The sequence below is a fragment of the Cygnus olor genome, chromosome 3 (genome assembly GCF_009769625.2).
Source record: "Cygnus olor isolate bCygOlo1 chromosome 3, bCygOlo1.pri.v2, whole genome shotgun sequence".
NCBI classification, from domain to species: Eukaryota; Metazoa; Chordata; class Aves; order Anseriformes; family Anatidae; genus Cygnus; species Cygnus olor.
In genome coordinates this window covers 117377752-117401474 of record NC_049171.1, presented here as the reverse complement: position 1 = coordinate 117401474, position 23723 = coordinate 117377752, and the positions used below count along the sequence as shown (strand labels likewise).

Sequence of the window (23723 nt, the reverse complement as noted above, 5' to 3'; positions counted from 1 at the left end):
TTTATGCAGACACGCATATAAAAACACCCCACCAGAGTGAAGCTGCGTTTACACCCTACTCACAATAACCCCACGGCACAGGGAGTAGACGAGGCAAAGCACTTTGCTGCTTGCTGTGGTCCAGGAAACGGCAAGTTTGTTGTCGTATAAAGCAAATAAATAGAAAAGTCAGAAGGGAAAAAAAAAAGCCCTACTGCATTGGATTGATTTAAGACTAAGTGCATGCTGCCAGAGAAATAGATTTTTTTCACCCGTTAGGCAGTCATTTTTACAAACGTACGATGTGAGTACTGATTAGAGCTCATGGAGAAAAGAGCATTTGGGGCCGGGTTTGTTTGTTTGGTTTGGGCTTTGGCTTTTGGGGTGTTTGGGATTTTTTTGCTTTGTATTACTTTTTGCTCATCCGGCCTGTCGCTCCCCATGGCCGGTGCAGGGAGGAAAACCCAGCACCCTGAGACTCGCGGGGGGCGGGGACAGGGGGCTGCAGCCAGTCACGGGAGAAAAATACTTTGCCCCACATCATGTAATTGTTTGGGAGCTTCCAGTGAGAAACCAGTAACGATTTTTTTTTCCCCCCTTGCTCTCCCACCCCAGGCTTTCACTTATAAGAGAAGGCAAAACTAACTAGAAAGAGGAGATAAGAAGGAAATGTGTAACAGCACATGAGTTTTGTAGATGATTCATGCCCAGTGAAAGCAAAACAACCTGAGAAGGAAGGAAATCTGGGTACCGCAGAACTAAGTATAAATTTAAAAAAAAAAAAAAAGGGAGGGGGGTGAAAAACAATCTCCTCTGATTGCCCTGAGAAGTACTGTCATTATTCTGCTGGCTTTACTTGGTAAAAAGTGTTGAAAAATAATCACTCTGAGTTTTGGTGGCACCTTTCTGCTACAGAGAAATAAATTCAAAAGCAAAACGCAGAGGCACGAGGAAGCAGCATGGCAAAACTACAGACCCCTTGCAGGAACAAGCACCAATTCTGCGCATTCCCCACCTTCATGGGACCTTCCAATTAGAAAGAAAACACAAACTCATTGTTTGCAAATACAAGCAGGATCTCTGAGGTTCTCCCTGGGTGTTATTTACCAAGCAAAACAAACGCTGAACACAAACAGCTTGGCTCCTTCCCTCTGCAGAGGACCAGCGAAGGGCACTGCCTCGTGGCAGGGCTGCTGCGTGCAGAAGCGGGAAGAAAGGGCCCTCTGCCTCCTCACTTCACTGCACGGACAAAGGCAATTTCTTGCCTTCCCACTTCACATAAACAGACAAGGCATTAAGTAACTTCTCTGAGTCAGTAATTCTGGCTGCCCCGTGCCTTCAGGAGGAGATGGGGATGGCTGCACGGCTGCTCTGCTTCATTGACATACCTGGCAATGCCTCCGAAAGTGAGACCAACGTGCTCCCCCCACGATGCAAATGTGTACTAGTTTAGTCATTAGGAGGTCCAGAGAGTTTCTTTTTTTTTTTTCCTCCTTCATTTTAAGCCTACCAAACTTCTTGAGGGTGAGTCTTGAGGACTGTTAGAAGAAAGTGGCTTCCCCAGACATCGATGTGTTAACCAAAATTAAGCAGAGAAAAAATAAAAATAAAAACATGACTAATTGCATGGGATTTCCAGACTTCTTGCTTCTAAGAGGTGTGAAGACTTTGGGTGTCTGTCTGACTGCCAAGCAGCAGCACTCTGGGGAACCACACACTATGTCAAGGCCAGCAGCCCTGCCAGCACCCAGGGTGCAGGGACCCAGCACCCTGCCGCCCCCACTGAGAGCCCCCAGTCTCAGCCCGGCGCTGGTAAAACCCCATAGGACGCCGTCTCCTTTGCCTTCCTCATGGCCCATCTCCATCACACTTTGAGACAAACTCTTACTCTGAATTTTTCTCCTCCTGCCACAAGTGCATTTTCTAATTGAAAAAAGAGGCAACCTGTTTTAGTGTCACAGGCTTTAATTAAGCATAGTTTGTCTAGAATAGCTGCAGGGTTTATTTATTATTTATTGAAGAAAGGTTAGTTATTTACTGGGGGGGCGGGGAGCGGGCAGCTGTAGTTACAACTTCACAGCATAAATCAGCCAGCCCATCACTCACCCGGCTTTAGGACACTGGTGGATTACCAGCAGGGTCAGGAAAAATATTTCTTTTACTGATAAAGCGTTGCATAATGAGGATATTTTTGGTAGTTTCAAGTCTCCCTGTAAGCAGCAGTTGTTTCTGGTCACCATCCAAGGACGAGACATTGGCTTTGTCCTGGGGGGTGGGAAATTCCCTAACGCCTTGTTTTGCACCTTATGTGCAGGAGTGCCGCGACATCGCTGCGATGGGCACCACGAAGGGCACTGCTGCACAGCAGGGCCGTGCTGAAGGCCCTGCACACACCCCTCTCCTTCCCTCCAGTGGCGGGCCAGGCCTACCCCTACACATCGGGATCAGCCCTAGTGCTACGGGACCGCATGCGGGGACACATCCTCCATGAACAGGTACCCACGGAAATCCTGCATTCAGAAGGAGGTTCCTACAGACCACGGGATACATCCGTTTCTAAGAGCACCTCATACAACCCCACGCCAAGACAGCGCCGATCGCTGCCACATCGGAACAATGCCAGGTTGTGCCCTGCTCAGCTCCTCACCTGGGTTTTCCAGGAAGGAGAAAACAGCTTTGGAGAGAGCCTTCCTCCTCACCCAGGGATGTTACATTCGGTTATCTTCTAGCCTCTTCTGTGTGCCGAGAGGATAACACTGCAGAAACACCCCCAGCCACTCACCCTGCCCCCTCCTGTGCTCTGGGGGGTGCAGAGGGACACGGGGGTGCCCCACAGATCCCCACCCAACCCCACAAACAGGAGCGGGCAGACACAGTGCTTGTTGCAGACCTGCTCCCGCTGCGAGAAGCTGCCCGCAAGCAGGGGACTGTTAAACACCAGTTCGAGGGCAGGGGCCTATAAAGCCAGTGAGGCGCCCATAAAGCCAGTCCAAGTCATATTTTTTGCTTTTTTTAATTAAAAAAAGCTTTAACTTTCCCCTCACCACTTCTGGGCTGAATTGGTTTGATCCAGAGAGGTAGTTATGCATAAGAGTAACCACTTTATATTGAATTAGGGGATTTCTCATGCAACACATCTCACCAATTACAAGGCAGGGATGCAATTCTATGATTTATAATACATTATACTGTTAAGTAATATAACATTATAGATACAATTTGTACCTATCTCTCCATGGATTAGAGAGGTGGCACACGAAGAGTGGATCATTAAACAGCAGTGCAAGGCCAGGGGCCAAGCACTTCTGTTTAACAAGCTGCTCCAAGTACCACCTCTCTAATCCACGGAGAGAGAGAATAAATTGTTCCTGTATCTTGTTATAAATCATGTTCTTTTGGGTTTTCTTTTTTTTTTTTTAATTAAAATAATAATAATAATTTCTGTTTAGGGCCATCTCTTCCTGGGGCTGAGCTAGTTTAAGCTGAAGGCGCTTCTGTTCCGGAAACAGCCTGAAGCCAGATTGTGTAATTTACAATCTGGCTGAATTTGGGGGCGGCACAGGGAGCAAGATGGCTGCACCATCCCTCTGGGTGAAGGAGACCACCTTCCTGGCCAGGCCAGGCCATTTGGAGGCTGAAGCACCCAGATCCTCCCAGCCACTGTGGCACAGCTGGAGCTCAGGCAGCAGGAGAGGACAACTGGCTCTGAGCTGCCCCAAGCAAAGGGGCTGTGAATAGCATGGGCTGGGAGGTGGGAGCTTTGGACACATCCTTGCTTCATCAGGAAGGAAAAAGGCATTTCATGGTGTCCTGGGAGCAGCCAGCAACCCATCAGCACCCAGTCTGCACAGCACATGTCCAACATGCACCCCACCAGCAGACATCTGGGTGACACCAACATCTTCATGGGGGTGACTCCACGCACACACCATAGGCACTCCCAAGGCTATATAATCCTATTGCCATTCTGATGCAAACGCTAAAAAGCAGCCAAAGCCAGGCAAGGTGAGGTCTTTGGGAGGACAGGGTTGACACAGTGGTATTTCAGCACAGGGTGTGCAAACCTGCTCCGCCCAATGGCGATCCGCAGCAGACGAAGGTGAGCTCTTTGACCTCTCTCCTCTCTCTCCTGTTTATATTATCTCTCCAGGGTCAATAAATGCAGATACAAATATCAGGCTCTGCAGACAATATGACGCTTTGTAACTTTGGCGCCAATATTAGGGTGCCATGCCTCAGCTTCCTGGTTTATTAAACTCAATTATAATCCCCTTAAGTATGACAACACCTTTAATAACACTACAGCCGCATGGCTCCTGAGGAGGGTAGCACAATGAAGGAGGCTGAAGATATAAGGACCCTGTTAGGCTGCCTTATAGACCCTAACTCATCGTGCGACAAGTCATTGATTTCTATCGACAATTTCATTGTAATGTCAGAACGTAGCCTGAATTCATCTTTCATCCACTTCAAAAGTAAACAATGGCCCTTGAAATAGAAAAATGATGGAGCTAAAAAAAAAAAAAAAGAACCCAGTTTTTCCTCAAAAATTAATGGAGAACCAAGACCATTTGGTAACTACGTAGAGCACAGCAAACTACTGATAGAGCACATGTTATTTGACAAATTTTATCACTGCTTCAATTTTCAAATTATTCGCAAACCTACTGCCATTCATTCAATTCCTTTCATTTTATGAATCTACATTAAATTAGCATTCCACAGAAGCTATTTTCAGCCTAAGAAGATCATCTGAGTGATATTTACAGCATTTGCTGATGAGACAGCATCATCTCCACCCTGACAAGGTGCCCTGGTTGAGCAAGCAGATCTTAAGCAAGTAGAGGCTGGGGGAGACTTTGATCTGGCCTTAGATGCATTATGTTTGAAAGAGAAAGAAAAAAAGGAAAGGTTGTCAGGACTTGGCATTGACACCGCATTACATTAGGCATTTCTATTAATAAAGAACAGCAATCAAGTCTAAAATTATTGTGGATCTGTTCACAGGCAGTGAACGTATGTTCACATGGTCTAAAATGCAAACAACGTGGCCAAGTCATTCAGGCTTTTTTTGTTTGATTACCTCTGGGCCTCAGCTCTGGTCTGGGTTTTGTGTGTTTTTCCACAGCAAAATGTGTGCAGTTATGTAGGATAGGACAGAGAACTATCAGCATGGGCCCCCACCACATTTCTGAAGGCTGGACAGAAATATTTCACATGCCTGCAAAATGTAAATTGAAATTTACTAATTTCTAGTTTTCAGACACCTGTTGCTCTTCACCACCACTGTTTCCATATGCACGAATCTGTCCAGGGTGCAGGTGAGAAGTTTCTCTAGACTTCAGGCTCTGAAGTCCTTCTGAAGTCCTCCACAAATATCAGGCACACTGGCAGATGGGAATACTGAAGTACAGATTTCTGTGCCATGATGAAAGAGAAAGAGACCCTGGAGCCTTATAGACAATAAAATAAAATAATGAAAACACACCTCTTCATTTCAGTTTCACAGGAATTCAAATGATTTACCAAAATTCCCTAAGCAATTTTCCTGCAGCAGAGCTCCCTAATGAAGCTGGGGAGCCAGCTTCTCTCCACACTACCACAGACAGCTAGTTGGGGCTGAGCGAAACCCTTCTGGGCTGGCACAGGGCTGCAGCAAGCATAAAAGGTAAGCTCAGTCTTTCAAGGTGGAAACACACTGCTGCTGGCCATCTCTTAGCCATCAGCCAGCTCCTTTTTGTTAGTGATGGACCATCACCTTATGCAGGTTTAATTTTGAGGCATTTATTTTGGGGTACGTTAAGGTAGGTTCAACAGTAGGTTCAATACTTGGGTTATTGTTTGAACTGGTTACCTTGAAGCAGTCTCAAATTGAATAACCAGTAAGGAAAACATGATATTATCAGTCAATCCATAATTTTCTGGCATAATAAGGACCAAGATACTTCATTATATCATACTGGACAACCTGGAAGCATGAGACTGAAATGCTTCATCAGTCTTGGGGGGGCAAGAACACTCACTGTAAAAACGAGGAAACAAAACAGCAAACAACAAAAAATGATGATGTGCTAGCTGATAGGGAATTGTAGTCCTTGTAAAAATACCGTCTTATACGTTGTCCATCTTGCCTGTTCAAGTGACATCGTCTCTCCACATACACCTCATCTAGCTAGTCACAAGCAAAAGACAGAGAGCCATCCTTGGATATTGTCACATTCATCTCGCACAGAGGGAAGAAACCTGACAGTGCCTGGGATGACTTGGCATGAAGAAGCAACAAAGAGCAGCCTCCGAGGGGAGAGATGCCTCACTATCAAGACTCCCCCTCTCATTCTTCTCCATCCTCCAGGCCCAGCTGGACTCATCATCCCAACTGCTCTCCCCATTAGGATGGGGGATGTGGGAAGCGTGCGGCTGGCAATACAACCGACAGGCTCGAAGGGATCCGAGAACACCCTCAGGTTCACACGCACCCGGAGTTTGCCAAATCATTTCAGCTCATCTCTAATTGTCAGCGATCTCTATTAGCTCTGTAGTGTGGCTTTGACATAAGGATGAACAGAAGGGTTGTTACTGGCTAGTGATAGGAGAGGAGCTTCTGGTCCAAGGAAGAAAAGCATCTTCCATGGCAGAAGGAGAATTTTTTTTCCTCCCCATGTAGGCTACACTATATGGAGGGCTAAATGACAAAAGACAAAGAGATCACTACACAATAGGTGTCCATCAGCTTAGACTTCTCCTAATGTCACAAGGAAAAAAAAAAAAAAAGAGAGAGACTTTATTGTACTGCTTCACAGTTTCAAGCAACAGTAGATCCATTTTATGATCATCCCCAGGGCAGCAGGGTGTAAGGAAAACAGTGCTGTGCACACCTAACACCGTGCTGCACAGCTCCATTTGAACCCTCAGCTGCACGAAATCGCCTGATGGTGGCAGCGTGGCTCTCATGTGGTCGGTCCCTCTGACACCAAGCACTACAGTGCAACATTCCTGTCAATTTGAGCTAAATTTACGTATAAGTTGAAGGAAGAAGAGAAAGAAGAGTCTCAATTAAGGGCTAAAACTGCTCCAAGACCAGATTCTCTTGGATTACACCAAAATTCTGATCTTTCCACATTATTTCCGTGAACAACAGCCCAAGTTAATAGGACCTAAAAATACCCCAAACGCATTTTTGGTTTTGCAAACAGTGTTTCATTCATGCATGTCTGCCTGGTGATGCATCATTACAATTGTAATGAGATAGCTGCCAGCCCTGGAAGGGTATATTGCTTAGTGTACCTGGAATGCTAAAGAGGGACTGAAGCTGTTATACAAAATGAAAATGAGTTTCACTATGTAGAAATGAGAGTGAGATTAAGGCAGGCCTGGAGCTAGAAGTTACTTGAGCTTCTCAAATGGTCCAGGGCCACGGCCACCCCCGTTTTAGACATTCCTCCCCAACACAAAAAGCAGCAAAAGCATCCCTTAGATCAATGCTGACCCCAGGAACGACCCCAGCTACACATCAGGGATGGGGTCAGGCGTTCAGGTGGCAACTGCACCCACTTGCACAGATGGGTGGCTTTGCTGCTCGAGATGAGATGTACCGCAAATAGGGAAAATAAACCAACCCTAAATTAAAGTGCTTCCAACGTAACGCAATTACACTACATAATGTTTACTTATCTTACATACACTCAAAGAGAAGATAAATGTCTAGTAAAAACCACAATCCACTATTAAACAGCTATAAAATACTTTGCTGTCTTCCCATTTCAAAAGCTCCCATAGTATAAATAGTGGTCAAAAGTTCAGTGAACTGTCTTGTAGACTGGTGCTCCATTCAAACCGTGCTATTTCCAGAGAGTCTCCTGACACCGTATCTAATTTCCAAAATGAATATGCTTTAATTTTCCTTCTTCATGCATTGTGCTTTTTCCTCATTTAAAACAGCAACAGCCTCTGGCAGTAAAGGACATCACATTTCTGTGTGAGATGAAGCTTTTTCCCCCCTATATGCAGGAGAATGGCATGGGTCAAGGGAGAAAAAATGTATGCAAAAAACATCACACCCCACTGACCCCAGTATATTTTACATTACAATTTTGCCATTTCCAATATAGGTTCATTTTGCAGCGGACCATATCAGCCATATTTCAGGATTTACAAAAAAAATAAAAATTCAGTACCTGGAGCATTGTCTGCATACAGTATGTCCTAATGCAATATACGGATTGTCTTATTAATGTGTAGTGTAGCTTGCAGAGAACACATGCGCATGCAGGGAATACTTATGCATGCTGAGGAGGCAGCACAGGTGTATGTACAGTGGATTTGTACATACATTCAATTATATCTGCAGATAATACTCAAGTGCATTTTTACTTCTCAAAAAGCTGACAGCCATGCACTGCAGGTGAAACCCCTGAAATCAGGGTGGGGGGCTCGGTGAGGAAGGGTTTTGCCCCATAAGCCCTCCTCCCCTGAGCCATTAAAGTCCCCATGATGGGGTACCTGACACAGGTTCAGACATTTAGGCAGAGGCTGCCATGCTTTCAATGGACAACAAAAACAGCTTTATCTGCTACACACATGAAAAGGCCTCGCCACACTTCCCAGCACAGGCAGGGAAAATTCAGAGCCTGATTCAAAAAGCACAGGAGGTCCAGGTGGCTTCTCAGGGCTTGGCCACTGTCCTTTGCCCACTAAGTGTCTTAACAGAGGTCAGCTGTGACTGCCAATTCACCATTGAGTTTAGCTGGCACACCTGAAGCTCCTGTTGATGCCTTGAGGTGGGTCTGAAACTGCGGCAGGGAGGACAAGATCACCCTTTGTTCTCCCAACCATCCTCCAAGACCAGGGACCCCAGGAAAAGGATGCAGTGGAAACCTGGGGCAGCCCCCATTTTAAGCAGGGATAAAGCCACCAATCTCAGTCAGAGCCTAGGTGCTGCTAAAGTGTGTTCTGCACGTTTCACTTCAAAATGGTGGTACTTTCATTGAGTGATGCAGGTAAAGTTAGAGAGGTGTCTGCAGGAGTAGAGATGTCTACCTAAGAAAAAGCTACCCACATAGTCAACAGGAGCATTGCTTAAGACCGTAACAATTTTGACTTCATGTCCAACAAAGACCATAATGCTCAGAGAACTGACAGGTCTGACCATTACAAACAAAATCATCATCCACTATTTTGACAGAAAATCAAAGAAGTTTGACTTTCTTAAAAGTACCAATTCCCATAAAATCTTGCTATCTACAGACAGTCAGCTGGGTAAAGGCTCACAAGATGGGCATATCTCTTCCATACGGATATCTGAAAGTTAACCATGCTGACAAAGCAGAATCACATAAAGGGAGCTAAAAATAGGCAGGCAGATAGAAGCATAGTAATAATAATAATAATAATAATCACCATACAAAGACAAAAATCACCATCTTTCATATTACACAACTATTTCAACTCGCAACTATCATAGAAAGGAGCAACTTTATGTCCTACAGGCATCCAACTTCTGCTTATCATCTCAAAAAACCTCAAAGCACTACCACGCTACATAGCTTTAAGACTTTAGGGGACAGCACACTTACCTGAAGTTCAGAGTAGCCCAAGATGAGGAGACCCACCTGGAGTTTAGATGGAAATGTTCAGAGGGACAGCAAAGCAGCTGAAGACAGCGGTGTCTGGAAGCAGTTCACAGTAAAGCTGCATTCACCAGGAGCAAACTCCAACTCAAACCATAGTAGAAACAGTTCCATAGATGTTTGAGAGGCACTACTTGACTCCTATTAACTCAAAGGGCTGAATATTTCCCTTAAAAACAAAGAATTTCAGTTTCTTTATCCCTTAGCACTATTGCTTGCAGACGCTCTACGTTCATACCCTGCCAGCTCAGCTCTCCAAACCCTGTCTCAGCACGCCCCAAATCCTGGTGTAGAAGTCCTTCTGGGCGAGATAGAGCTCCTTGGGTTATTTCAAAGCTCTGGACGAGGAATTAGAGTGAGGATTGGTCAGGGCACTATGGGAAAAAGGCCTCCTTTAACAAGAGGTTACTTTAACAGGAACCTACCCTTTAACAGCTGGGTGCCTTGAGAAACTCAGGATGGGATATAGGAGTACTCTGCTGAAAATGAACCTAAATGCAATTGCAAGAGCAGCATTTTTTGTTATTTTAAGTAAAAAGGATAAAAAATGCAATAATTTCGTCAGCTGTTAGCTCTCTTAAATGTCAGAGAGAGGCATCCAGTTGCCTGGGCAGTTGTGGACTTGTGGCTCAACAGGTTTGCTTGCTTATTGTCAGCATTTACCTGAACTGATCTTTAATAAAAGCCTCAAAGAAAGGAAATTTCCTGCCTAGAGATGAGGCACTGGGAACCTGAGCAGGAGCCCCCGAGAATTGCTGAGTACTCAGTGCGAGTCAGTTCCAGCCCCGATATATTCTGTTCCTTCATGATTGCAAATCCCCTCTGTGATGCTCTGCAAGAGACCTGCTCTTCTGTAAGTAGTTATTGGACGGGAACCTGGTGGTGGTGTTTACCTCCATGGTCTCAAGAATTTCAGCATCTCTGTGGCAAATGTTGCTGTGCTTCAAGTGGCCAATTTGAGCCAACTAGATGTGATCGAGGGCAGAACTTGGTCCTTTATATATTCATCTAGGGCTTTGAACTTATCAAAATGAACCTTGATTTCATAAAATAATAATAATAATAAATAATAATAATAATGTTCCCTTTGGCTTCAGAGCACCAGTTCCATTGAAGTACTGCCTATTGAAAGTTCAACTGCTAATGGCAAGCTATTTTGAAAAGAGAAAAGTCTGGAGGCAAATTATGAGGGAAAGAATAGATATTAATCATTTTTAAAGTCATTCTGTCTCAGGCATTATTTTCCTTTTCTTTCATTATTCATGATGAGTTTTTTGCTTCAAGGCCAAGTGAATTCATAGGGCCTGACCCATCCAAATACAACCACGACTGTCTGAACAATGCACCCTGGCTGAGTCTACAGATAACAAGAGAGTCCAAATGGAAGGGAAAAAAATATAATTCTAAACAGTAAATCTAAACACACATAGAAGTATAATTCTTCTTCTGATCAATTCATTTCCTAGTGCTTGGTTGACTGTGTTCCCATCCCAGTCACCCTGGGGGATTTGCAGTATGGGAGTCCCCAGAAGCCTCTCTGTTTGTTTTGCTGTTTCTCTGCTTCTACCTTTAGTGCCTCTAAAGCCAGCTTCGCCGTGTCAAGCCTCTAGGGCCTTGAGAAATCACAAAATTTCCTCTTCTCTTTCCTTTTTTAGTTTAATTCCAGAGTTAATGGAAACTCAGCCGCTTCGTTCATAACTTGGGTAACCTGTACTGCCTTTTGCTGCAGGGCAAAAGTGGACACCAGGAAGAAGTGAGCTTAGAGATATTTCCAGCTTTCTGCAGAGAAATTAAAGGGCTTAGAAGAAAACTCTCTCCCAGGAGAGTTGTTGTGTTTTTTTTTTCTTTTTTTTTCCCCAAAAACTCTCTTGGGAGAGATTTTTTCCAATTTAGGTGTGGAGAGCCCCAGGATTGCTGCAGGTAGAATCAAGCATTAGGACATGGATGAACACTGTGTCTGTAGCAACTTGTTCTTGCCAGAGAATGAGAGAGACTGGGAAGAAGTTTTTGGAGTGGAAGCAATGACAATTTGTGGACCTATTTTCTCCTTCTCCTCTGGTAATTCTCAGCACCCCCAGATAGCCCCATCTTTGTACGTTGCCAAAGAAAAATTGGAACTCAGAGTTCCCTTTGCTTCAGGGAAAACAAAACAAAACAAAAACATTACTTGGGTATATTTATATATGTAACCGTGTTTCCCAGAAGACAAGAGTTTGCAATGGAATATCTTTGGCAACCTTGAAGATAACTGCTGTACTTTGGGCACTCTGAATAAACTCAACAACGTGTATCCTCACTCAGGCTCTGCAGATGCAAGCATCTGCAGAACATGCTGTTAATAATTAATATAATTGTATAAACCCCTAGGTATATAAATACACAGACAGATCCTCACATTTTGCCTGTTTCTCTGTAACAAATATCCAAACTGAAACAAATTTAACAAGATACATTATACAAATCTGCAGACAGAAGTTGTATCAAAATTTTAACTATCTTCAGCAAGAAAGCGCTTCTATTTCCAGTAACGCTGGCAGCATATACTGTAGCTAGGCAGCCACATTTATTTTCAATTATCATTTTTGCCTTTTTAAACAGCATAATGAAATGCCTGGTAAATTATACATTTTTGTAAAACACAAACTTGTCTCTTTATTTGCAGCTCAAGTCTTGCAGTATCATTTTGTCTGTATTAGTTCTAACTCTTTATGAGAGGCCAATTACTTTTCTTAGCTGTAACACGCAGAGTGTGATAGCTTACTCACCAGTCCTCACGGAGATGCAGCCTGATGCAGTGTGGCCACATCTAAGGCTCAGACCTTTGGAGAAAAGGGCAAAGGACTCCAGCACCCTGTTCGCCATAAGAGCACCCATGCTCATTTGGTTCCATGTTCAACACCTAAGATTTCCAACCCACCCTTTGCTAAACAAAATAGATTTTAGGGAAAACAACAACAACAAAAAATGTGCATAGCTGCTCCCCCCAGTCTCCCTTTAGAAAGATGATCTCCTGGCAGATGGAACTCAATATGCTGTCTCCCAGATCCTAAGAAACTCTGAAAATAAAAAGTTCACTTCACTTACACCAATGGGCCATATAGATGCATATCTACAGTTCTCAATTCCCTGTCGCTTTAACTGGCACTCTGAACTAGTGAACACTTCCTTAATCTTGCCCCATTATCATCCTAATAGTACCTCCCGATATTCATAAATGTCTAGCAAGACTTTCAGCTATTTTGTATGAAGATGAAATATCCAGCTAAATTGAGAAGATTACCACATCACCACATAAATCAGTGACAGGCTGCGTGTTATTACAGTTGATTTTTGTTGACAGTTGGCTGTAGGCAGTTGTGTTTCAAATGCCTTTTTTCACTGGGAAATTAAACAAAATTCCATGCAAAATGCAGCCCTCCAGTTCAAAAACTGTAAATCCAAAATTAGCATTTCATACTTTAAAAGGTAGCACAGCACAATTTTCCATTGAAAGGTCTGTACAGTTGTCACAAATGGGTGCTTCACACATGACACTAATGCTACTGATGCCTTTTAAGAAAGCCACCTTTCTCTGATATTATTTTCTTCTCCTAATAATCTGCATACACTATAGTTCATCCCGATGGAAAAGAAAGAGAGCTCACTTACTTATCTCTCATATGGGAGCATTATGCTTTCAGCAATTCAGACAGATAGGCTGGATTGGAGGGGGGTGGGTTGCCGAATCCTCCACGATAAGAGGGAACGAATTGTGGCCAGTGAAAGGTTAATCTTCCCTCTTCCAGTTCCTCCTTCCATCTCAGTGTAACCTGGATAGTGAAGAAAATACAAGACTTAAGAAGTGAAAAGACACACCAGCACAAAACGCCGTTCATAATGGATTGTGTTGCACTTTATATACAATGGTCACACATGACCTAATTAAAGAAAAAACATTGCTAGAAGTCAGAAAAGCAGCTTGGGTGACACGAGAGAGGAATAGAAGTTGCATAGGATTTTCTGCTTCCTGCAGCTGCTACTACCATATTTTGCCTCGGATATTGCTTGCCACTAAACTACTTTTATATGGACTCTGGTGGCAGCAAATAGCCTAAGCAGCAGTAGCTGAGGTGGAGAACCTTCCCCATCTCGAGATGGATTCCTGATGTCATTGGATGCTAGATTAGAAACCACCACCACAAGAAGGCTACAACTTTGGCTATGTATAACAAAGGGTATTACGGCAAAGAATTTTGATGTTTACTCCTGACCACGAGGACAGACATATAACGGGATTTGTCAGCCAGAAGATGCTACAGGAGTCTTCGCACAAACGCTTCACTGGCAGCTACCTGGCTGCTGGCCATGGAGAGGCAAATACCCTCTGGTCATTACTCCCTGGGCTAACAAACACATCGCCAGCCATTTGCATCCGGTCTGTTCTTCCCCAGGGTAAGAGGGCCTGAAGGGTGATGCCCCGCATGGAGGACCGTCCTGTCTCCCAGCCCTGCCCCTGGAGGTGAGCGAAGGCTGCAGAGTCCACCTGGTGCTGTCTGAGCTGTGTAACCCCACTGCTCGTCACCGAGCAGGAAACGCATCCACAGTAAGCAGTGCCAGTACAATTAGGTATTTCAATCAATATTGAAATGACTTCATCTGACTTCATCATCAGGCATTTTAAACAGCTGCTTCTCTCTCATTTGCACATAGCTGGGTCAGGGTTTAGTTTTACAGCATGTGCCAAATCTTTCCCTGGTGTCACTCTAATGGCAGAACCAGACAAGCCATCCACGGGAGCCTGGCCCCAACCGTCCATGACGTGCCAAGGTACATCACATTTTGTACTGCTGCTTAATTAGTTGTGTAGCTGACCATCTCTTGTCGTTGCTGACATTTTGTATGAAAATAGTCCCACTTCATACTCGGAAGTAATAGGAGATGGGAGAGACAGAAAATTGCAAGGTTGGAAAAAAATTAGGAAGCTGTTATTTTTTATTTCCTCAGATTTAAACGACAACAGACGATACCCATGCAAAAAGCTCTTGAAACTCTACTAATGATTAGATTTTCATCTGATTACAGACAAAGACTAAATGAATTGAGACAAATCATCACAACGAGATACTGGTTGCTTACCAGTTGCCCTGCTGGGAAACAGGAGCTGGCCAAGAAGGGTAGAAAACGGCAGCACAAGAGCAAATGGTGAATACAATGGAGCTATCCGAGTTGTCTGTTGAGGAGAGAATGGAAACATGCCCAAGCTTTGCCCTTGAGTGAACTACAGCCTTGAATGACTTCAGGTAGCATTTGTCCAAGAGTGGAAATATTTATACTTAAGATCTTTACAGAATATTACACTATCCATAAAAAGGATTATGCCACTAGTATGTTCTCTTGCAGCTCTATGTGCACATTATTATATCTTAACACCTGATTTCCAATGAATATTTCTTGTAATTCTCCAAAACACGTAAGAGGTGGCCTCCTATTTCCGCTTGGCAAGACCTCCTATTTCTGCAGCAAGACCCACAATGGCAGCAGGCACAGCTAGTAAGGTCAATTTAAGACTGTGACAACAGGCTCTCTTTTCTCTCTTCTCTTTTTGGGGTCTTTATGCAGTGGTCAAAAGCCCAGCTGGTAGAGTGTGGCTCACTGGGAGGCAGGAGGTTCCCTGGGAAGGCAAGGCAGTGAGACAGAGACCAAACTGGCAGCATGAAGAAGAGCAGTCCTCAGGGAAAACACAATTTCCCGATCAAAAAAAGTCCTACACAAATACAAAGCAGTGAAAACAAAACACATTTTACATACAAAGCTGCCTGCTCTGATAAAGATGGAAAACTGAAGTGAAAGATCACTGGGGAAAAAGGGCTGAGCTGAATGAGACGTTATGGCCAAGAATAACACTTGAAATGCTGCATAAAGATGTCTGATGAGGACTGCAGTTCCAGGCAGAAGGTGATGGCAGGAGGACTGACAGTTTGTATACACAGACAGGTATTTTGTAGCGTATTAAAAACCCAAGAAGTGAGGCACCCGCACATGCATTCAGAGACATGAGAGGCTGCTCAGCCCGTGGTACAGGGGAGGCCACCTGTGGGACGATGTTCCTGCAAGCAGGATGCAGACAAGTTGACAGGGAGGAGGGACAGTTTGGGCACATGTGCACCATCACTCCGACTGGAGAAAAGCTTGGTGCCAGGGGCTGGCCAAGTAGTCATAAGAACTTTGCTTGAGGAGGAACCCAGCAGCAAAGCCCAGACACAGCACAGCAAAGCTAACATTGTGGTAAGGCAGCACCAAGCACCCCATCAAACAAGTCAGCGAACTCACAGAAAGAACGCAACAGCTGAAATGAATTTATACAGAGAAGATGAGGCAATTCGGGGTGGTGGGAGCACATGATGCAGAGGGGCTGAAGAAGGTACACAAAGTCCATGTGGTGGCACAGGTCATGAATGTGGCAGCTGGTGGCAGAGCAGGTCACCCAAAGAGCTTGCACAGCTTTAGATATGGGAAGTTTTCTCTTGCCATTCCTCGTCATGTAATTCTTTAAAACTTCTGTGTCTTTAAAACTTTCGGGTTTGGCATCCCTACAGACATTGTGTAATAGGAAGAGTCACTGGATTTGTTGTTTCAGCAAATGTAAAGGTAAAAGCAGCCCTTCCATCCATCTGGCGTCATTTTCTGCAAGGCTCAGGTGATTACATCGCAGCAGTTATCTTTGTACCAAACCCAGCAAGATGTGATGAAATTGTAGTGCTCATTTCAGAGACATCCGGCCTTGACTGAAGGGTCTCACTCGGCTTTGTATCGTAAGCCCAGGGATGTCATAAGAACAAGTCAATTATTCTGCAAATGAAGGGAAATACTTTACAAATTTCAGCTGAACTAAGTAAAGAAGAGAAATAAATCTGTAAACCATCAAGCAGTACGTCTGTTTATAATTATTATCATGCAAGAAATATAATGTTAGTTGAGCAACATAATTCTTTTTGTGTTTTGGGATTTCCTAGTTTGCATCTTTTTGCCTACAGATCTAGATCTCCAGAGCAGATAAATTTGTTTTCCTGGTGCTGCATATAAATGGATCTTGACAGGAAATTTCTCCTTTCAAAGTATCGTTCGCATGGCTGTATTCAGAAGACTCAGTTCAAATACTGCTCCTCGCTTTGTTCTTGTAAGTTGTGAGTAATACCCAGGCTTGCTCACATGGTGAGCTGCACTCATGACAGCATTCCTGAAATAACGCTGGCTGGCCATCACTCACAGGGCTCAAGCCTTTCAGTCTCTCCTGACTCCAGGCTCATAGGTGTTAGCAGTTGAAGCTGGGTTTAGCTGCTGGCCAAATAACAAAGGTACACTGGCTTAATGCACCGTCTTGAGTTGAGGTGCCCAGAAACTGTTCAGGAAAAAAATAAAGTTATAAAATAACCTAAAGGATGTGAGAATCAGAGCTCAGATTTAGTATTTTTGAACAGTTCTCACCCTTCCTCTTGGGACTGCAGTTGATCTTTGATCATTTCCCTCATTTACAAACGCTGTCATCTCACCATTCTCCTCCTACTCTGTATCATTAATACAAATCTGGAAACAATGGCTTTCTCACTGCTAAAACATTGCAACATCCAACTATTTGTTTCCTCTTCTAAAACGGATCATTCATTATAGCCCATATCCCCAAAAGAATTTTATCACTTGAAACCTGTTTGCAGTGAATCTAAAGTAGCTGGAAAACCATCTTCTCAGAAATTCCTGCGTGCGCTGGAGCCGACTTCTGGAAGCCCAATAAAGTGCCGAGTCCCTCTGCAGGCAATATCCATTTTTCTTCTTTCTGATACAGTCTCCGGCAGTAACCCCTGCAGCTGTTCATGATCCATTTTTGCTGCTGAAATTCACTGCTGGGCTACGCTAACTCTTGCACCCACTTCATCCTGGAGAGTCGCGATAATTGCCTCCTGGCTTCGCCGCTCCCACCACCTCCATGCTTATCACAGAGGTCAGCTTTCCTTTTCTCTCTCCTCTAACAAACTCGTTATTTGCTGGTTTCTCTTGCAATGGGCAGGATGCTGCTCCCTGGCTCTTGCCCTAGTCCTGTTTTCTTGGCATTTGTGAAGCTTGTTTGAATACTTCGTCTAAAAGGGACATCTCTACCTCTCAGCACTAGAGCGTAGCATTTTACTTTATTTTCCAGGGTCCCCAGCAGCAGAGTGTTGGGGTGAACAGTGGCCTGCGTCAGGGAATGTGACTGAAATGCATTTACTTGCAACTCTGGGAGCTGTGTGAGCAGGGCTTTTCCCAAAAGTCCTGGGCAGCCATTAGAATTAAGGTGTTTTTTGTAAAAAAATCTAAATAGAGGTAACATACTTCTTTTTACTTTTTTTTTGCAACCTAGTAACATTAAAATATATTAAAGCTGAGGCGTGGGACCCAAATTGGCTAACTACTGCTGGAAAAGGAAAAATGCTGAATATAAAACAAAATTCTGCAAATTTATCCTATGGCTGCTAACTGTGAAGGTAGCTATAGGTACGCAATATTTACCATCAGGGAAGCTCAGACGAGGTCTTCCCTTTGAACTCTTGACAGCCAAAGATAAACCCCAACATCAGTAGCTGTGTGGGTGAAAATTCAACGTGCGTGAAAGGGCAACCACCCCTCGCTGTTCTACAGGTCACAGAAATACCTTGACATCCTTGGAGACACTTTTAAGAAATAGATGATGATAAAGTGGGGGCTAACCTACAGAACTCACAAAGGCTTTGGGAGGGGACAAACATATCCCTTTCTGAATAACAGCAGATCCTGGACAACTGAGATATGGTAATACAGGCTGGGGAGCGGCGGCAGAACCTCACTTACTGAAATCAGCCTCGAGGTGTTGCTCACAAATTGTCGCCGAAGCACTGTGAGAGGAGTGCAGACAGGGCAACTTTTGCAGAGATACTAATGACACTCTTACTTCCAGGGGCTTTCAGCAGATATTATGTACCCACTTCTCTATTTGAAAATGTGTCTCTTGATGTAAAACAAGAGGTCTTCACATTTTTAAACAACTCTTTCACTCACATAGAATATCTCCTTTGCTTAGGTGAACTGGCCATTGAGTGGACGGGGTGCTGTTTGGAAATAAAGGCGCTTTCTGCAAATACAGCTGTTTCCAGCCTATGTCAATGCAATGCCGTTAAACTTCCCAGTCAATTATAAATAATTATAACATTAATGACAATGCTGACCATGCAAACATGTAAAAAAAGCCATTCTTTGCTGTTGCTTAATGCCAGTCTGTTGCTTCATGTCCCGTGTCTGCCACCAGCCAACCCTGAGAGAATCACTTAGCTTTTTTTCCCTCCCATCCTCATCTATTTAAATCTGAACTTCTGTGAGACAGCGAATGTTTTTCTTCAATGGGGTGTGCATGGTTCCTGCCACAGTGGGACTCATGTCTCGTCTGGGACCTTGAGGCACTGCAGTAAGAAATAAAGCAGAAATAGCTGGCAGGTGAGCAGCAGCACCTCTTGACCTCAGCAGGAGACTTCTGATTTCAGAGGTGCTCTGTTTTAATCCAAAGAGCAAAATACACTTGGGTGCCATCCAAGTCTGAGCATCTCTTCCTAGTTCCGTCTCTTAAAATGAGTGAACAGGCAGCCCGTGCTGTCACGGTGGGGAATTCGAGCTTTGCAAATGACTTTATGTCTTCAGCCAGGAGAGCGAGTCGGAGGCCACCTTTTCATGAAGGGTCTGCGAGCCACGCCAGCTGCCTCTCACTTCTCATTTTGATGCCGCTTTTAAAAAACAAACCATAGACCGCACAGCACTGCGCAACGTTAACACGCGGAGGCCCCTGAGCCCGGTGGGACTTTAGCCGCCACCATCTGAGTAGCAGACAGACGCCAAAAAAGTCTGAAGAGCTACTGGGGCGTGCGGCAGCCGCTCCACATCCGACACCTGCGATGCAGGGCCAGGTGGAAAGCCCCAGCCAGGCTGTGGTCCCTGCTTGACCCTGGCACGGAGGGGATACCCAGGGCAGAGACATGGGGCCAGGCAGAGCTATGGGCCCAGGGCGAGGACACGTCCCCACCGAGCTGCTACCTGTGCCCGCCTCAGCCCCAGCCTGGCCAGGACATTCCTTGGAGCTCCTTCCTCCCAGCCATGCTTAGTGCATCTGTGAGGCCCCATCGCAGCTCAATTCCTGCTACGCCCTTCACATGAGCAGCACGAGGAAGCCCTGCTTCACTCCTGCACAGTTACTTTATACCTGTTTCTGTCTCTGAAACGTGTCGGTATTGCCCAACGCGGCTGGCCCTGCGGATGTGAGAAGGGTGTGTTTTCAACTTCTCATCTACAGCATTTGCATGAGTGGCTGGTTTCCTCTCTGCCCTGCTGGGCAGAGGAGTTGCTCTCTCTCACTTCCCTATTTTGCCGTGATCTATAGAAGTTCAAAAGGGCAGGGACGAGGGTCTGACATCCTGATGCTTCGACTCACCCTTGTGAAAAGTTATTGGTGTCAGTACAGCCACAGCTGCTCACCTCCCCCCAGCATCTTTAATTTCTCTTCCGTTACTGTACTCGATGGTAAAACAGAAAGAGCCTTTGCATTCCCTTGCTATCTACTTTATGTTTCGCAGTCACAAAAAAACCCACAACATATATACGCACATAATCAATTTATCTGTTAACTTCTGAAAAAAAATGTATATATATATATGCACTCCGAAGAAACGTGTTGGTTCAGCCTACAAGGCCTTCAACCATACTGGCCTTTAAGAAAATTAGCATTGATAGATATTATAGTAGCTTTTACTGGATTACCATAAAAAACTCTGCTACTGAAGACCTCTTCCTTCTTCCTCTTTTTGTGCCAATGACCATGGTTTGCACACTACATTTGTTAGCCTGATAAAAGGCGTGTTATGCACAGTACCTTAAATCTCCAGTTCTCCTGCACAGAGCAATCTGTCTGCATGTATCACACTCCGGTCTTCAGGTCCAAGCACCTATAAGGAGATTGCCAAGCAAAATGTTGTGAATGCTGCTCTTTAGTCTCACTCACAAAAACTTTGTTGAATTTGCCCAGTTTTACACCTATTACAGCTCACTCTTCTCCTCTCCCCTGCGGGGTTGTGGAAGCAGCAAGAGGGGCAGAGGAGGAGACTTTTCAGATCAACTCACCACTTTCCCTCTTTCAACTGCTGAACAAAAGTGTTAAGGTCTCAAAGTTATTTTCTTTTTTTTGTTTGTTTTTATTCTTTTTTGTTGTTGTTGTTTTGTGTTTTGATTGCTTTTTTCTTTGCTTGGTTGGTTTTTAAATTACTGGCTTCTGCATCTCAAAAGGCCTGATTCGTATCAGCAGCCTTAGTGACACCGTGACAATTCAGATTTCCAGGCAAGATACTCAAGGTGAGCATTCTGCACTCTTCTACAGTGCCAACAGTACAGATAATTGTAATCTAGCAGTTGATTTTGTTCCCTCCTTTGAGTTTTCATTTTCCCCAAATGTCAGGGGAGGGAAAGAAAAAGAAAAAAAAAAAAAAAGGAAAATTTTTATTGCATGGAAAAATGCCTGAGGGGAAAGAACTAAATTCAGCGCTAACTTGCAAAGGCAGATTTTAAAGTTGCAAAATCAGAGCATAATTTGGCCCAATATTTCGCTTCAGTGTTTGGCTCAGTGGAAAGAAAAAAAAAAAAAAAAAAAGGACATGTTTTTTCCTGTCTGTGAATTATTGTTAAAATGAAATATGAGTTTTCACAGACTTAAAAGTATCATTGCTGCAAGCAAGTACGAACAATGCTAAATCCTGGTCATGTGTACAACCCAAGAAGTGGCCAAAAAGCGCTCTTCTGAGAAAGCTGGTTGCCCGCATTTTGGAAAGTTGTGCAACACCCCATGCCAGCTAGTTTTAGCAGCACCATACGTGGAAATTGCTCTCCTTGAAACAACTTCTACCTAATTTGTAGCGGTTAATAACTAATGACACATAATTTTTAAATCCCAGCAACACTTTGCTAGTTCCTGCTTTTAATTAAACCTGACGGGTAGCAATGGGGAAGCAGCGAGCTGAGTGGCGAGCCACAGCCTGTGCTGCACGGGGCCGGCAGCAGCGGTGTTATCCCACGTGTGCTGGCACAGGACCTCGTCCTCTTCTCCCAAGTACATGTATTAATTCGGAGCCCTGTCAGTCAGGGCTTGAACCCCTGGTACTCCTAAGCTAACCAAGGGTCGCTTGCCTCCTTCGGTGAGCATTGGCCAGTGACTCCGCGACCAGCATCCAGCCACAGATCTCCTCTTGACCAAGTGAGCAGGAAAGGCATGTGATGGGAAGTTAATGATGCATTAAAATGCATGCTAATTAATGAGATTTTTAGACTTATCCTGACATAGGTAGTTTTCTCTTGTGCCGTGCAGGTATAAAAGTGGCAGGAGGGCTGGCCACAGGCGGATACCACCTCCTCGCCATCTGACACTGCCCCTGCTTCTTCCTTTGCAGCCTCTACCCATCTACAACCAAGGCCAGGAAATAAAATCTCCTGTGTGCCACAACATGGTCCTGAATACGTTGTGTAACAGTGGTCTGGGCATCACCGAGGCATTAAAGCAGAGACTTTTACACGGCTAAAGGAGATCTGTCCCCTTCCCACCATTCAGGAAAACCCCAAGCAGCTCTGATTGAAGGTCCACGACCATCAAATCCCCCTCTCACAGGAGGCAGCTGAGTTTGAGTGTAGAGTCTTGAGGCAATTCTCTATGTACTCCTGAATTTGTTTTGCAATTGCCGTATGTCTCTCCCCATGTGCCATTAAGAGTTCAATTCTTTTATTCCTCCCCCCCCGCCCCTTCCCCGCCTTTTTAAAGCATCATGTTTATGCAAGTGGACAGGAGGCTCTCATATCTGGGTCACACGTTTGCTGGAGGTCATTGAAAGGCTACAAAATGGAGCATGCCTAATTCTGCCATTTCAGAAGTTTTCTCACATGTACTCAAGACAATTATGCCTACTAAAGGAGTTCATTAAATTTCAGAAATCCTTTGAAAATTCTGGCATGCCAAAAAATGTGCTGAACTCCTTTATTTCTTCTAATGCCTCCTAAAAATGCTCAAATCCTTGGAGGTGCTGGGGACTGGAGCTCGGCTGCCTGCGATGTGGCAAAGATATGTGTGTCCTGTCTCCGTTGCAAGCCAAATAAGCTAAGGAAACAAAACAGAGCACCAAGGTCCATCAAGGGACCTTTAGCAGTGCCACTGTCATTGGCCCAAGCACCACTCTGCTGAGAATAATTCAGAGAGGAGAGAAATGTCACCGATGCTCTTTGAGAGCCATGGGGTTTGTGACAGGATGGGACATGTGAAACATTTCGAGGACCAAGAGCTGGCTCGGTGCTGAGCTGCGAACTTCAGGGATGCAGGAGGAAAGCACAGGTGGGCTTTGGGTGTCCTTGTCAACTCCTCTGCACTGCTCTCCAGCTGCTGCAAGGGACATCCTGGTCTCTGCCCTCCCAGAGGAGCACAGGGGACTGTAGAAGGACATTTCCTACGCTAAGCCACACACAGAACAAGGGTTGAACTGAGCCCTGCTACACATTAAGGCAGGGCACATCCCCTTCTCAGGGTGCATGAGGTCTCAGGAGGAAGAGGAGGAGGTGAAGAAGAAAGAGCCAGAAGCAAAGCTAAAAGCCGCTTCCTAGGTTTGGCTCTGCAAAGCTTTCTTGACAGGAATTACCCTGGTGTGAGGCTGACCTGGAGATCAATACTTGCTACATTTCTCCTTCTCCAGCCCTCAGCCGCGGTCACGTAGGACTGGGTTCAAGACAGCTATGTAGAAGGAAGATGCATTTTTGTTCCCTCAAAGGCCCTGTGGAGAGAAGGGGCACCCTGGTCCTGCTTTTAGGCAGTCTAACACAGGGGGGTGAGCCTCTCTCTGCAAGCACCTGTCTCTGTTCATAGGCAGGAGAAGCCACTAAGCATCACCAGCATTTATCCCTGCTACCTACCAACCCACTGAGGGTTGGTCTTAAAGAGAACAGAGGAGCCTGGGGAACAGGAGAAGCCCTAAGTGATCCTCTCTTTGCTTTTTGAGGGGCTTTACTCCCCTATGTACCACATACCCCAAGGTCTACTACTAATGTGGGGCGCAGGAGGAACCA

General features: G+C 44.8%; 1 long non-coding RNA gene across 2 annotated transcripts in view; it reads right to left on the bottom strand.

The window, feature by feature from the left end:
- Nucleotides 1-3435: 3435 nt before the first annotated feature.
- LOC121068047 overlaps nucleotides 3436-23723 on the bottom strand; it is a 44942-nt gene continuing 24654 nt past the window's right edge. The window contains exons 4-7 of one of the 2 annotated variants that reach the window (XR_005818577.1): nucleotides 20506-20578; nucleotides 13254-13414; nucleotides 12371-12424; nucleotides 3436-9644 (exon numbers count right to left, since the gene is read on the bottom strand). This is a non-coding gene — a long non-coding RNA (uncharacterized LOC121068047). Of the gene's footprint in view, nucleotides 9645-11920; nucleotides 12425-13253; nucleotides 13415-20505; nucleotides 20579-23723 lie in introns of those variants that run through there. The other variant, XR_005818576.1, reaches the window with a different exon arrangement.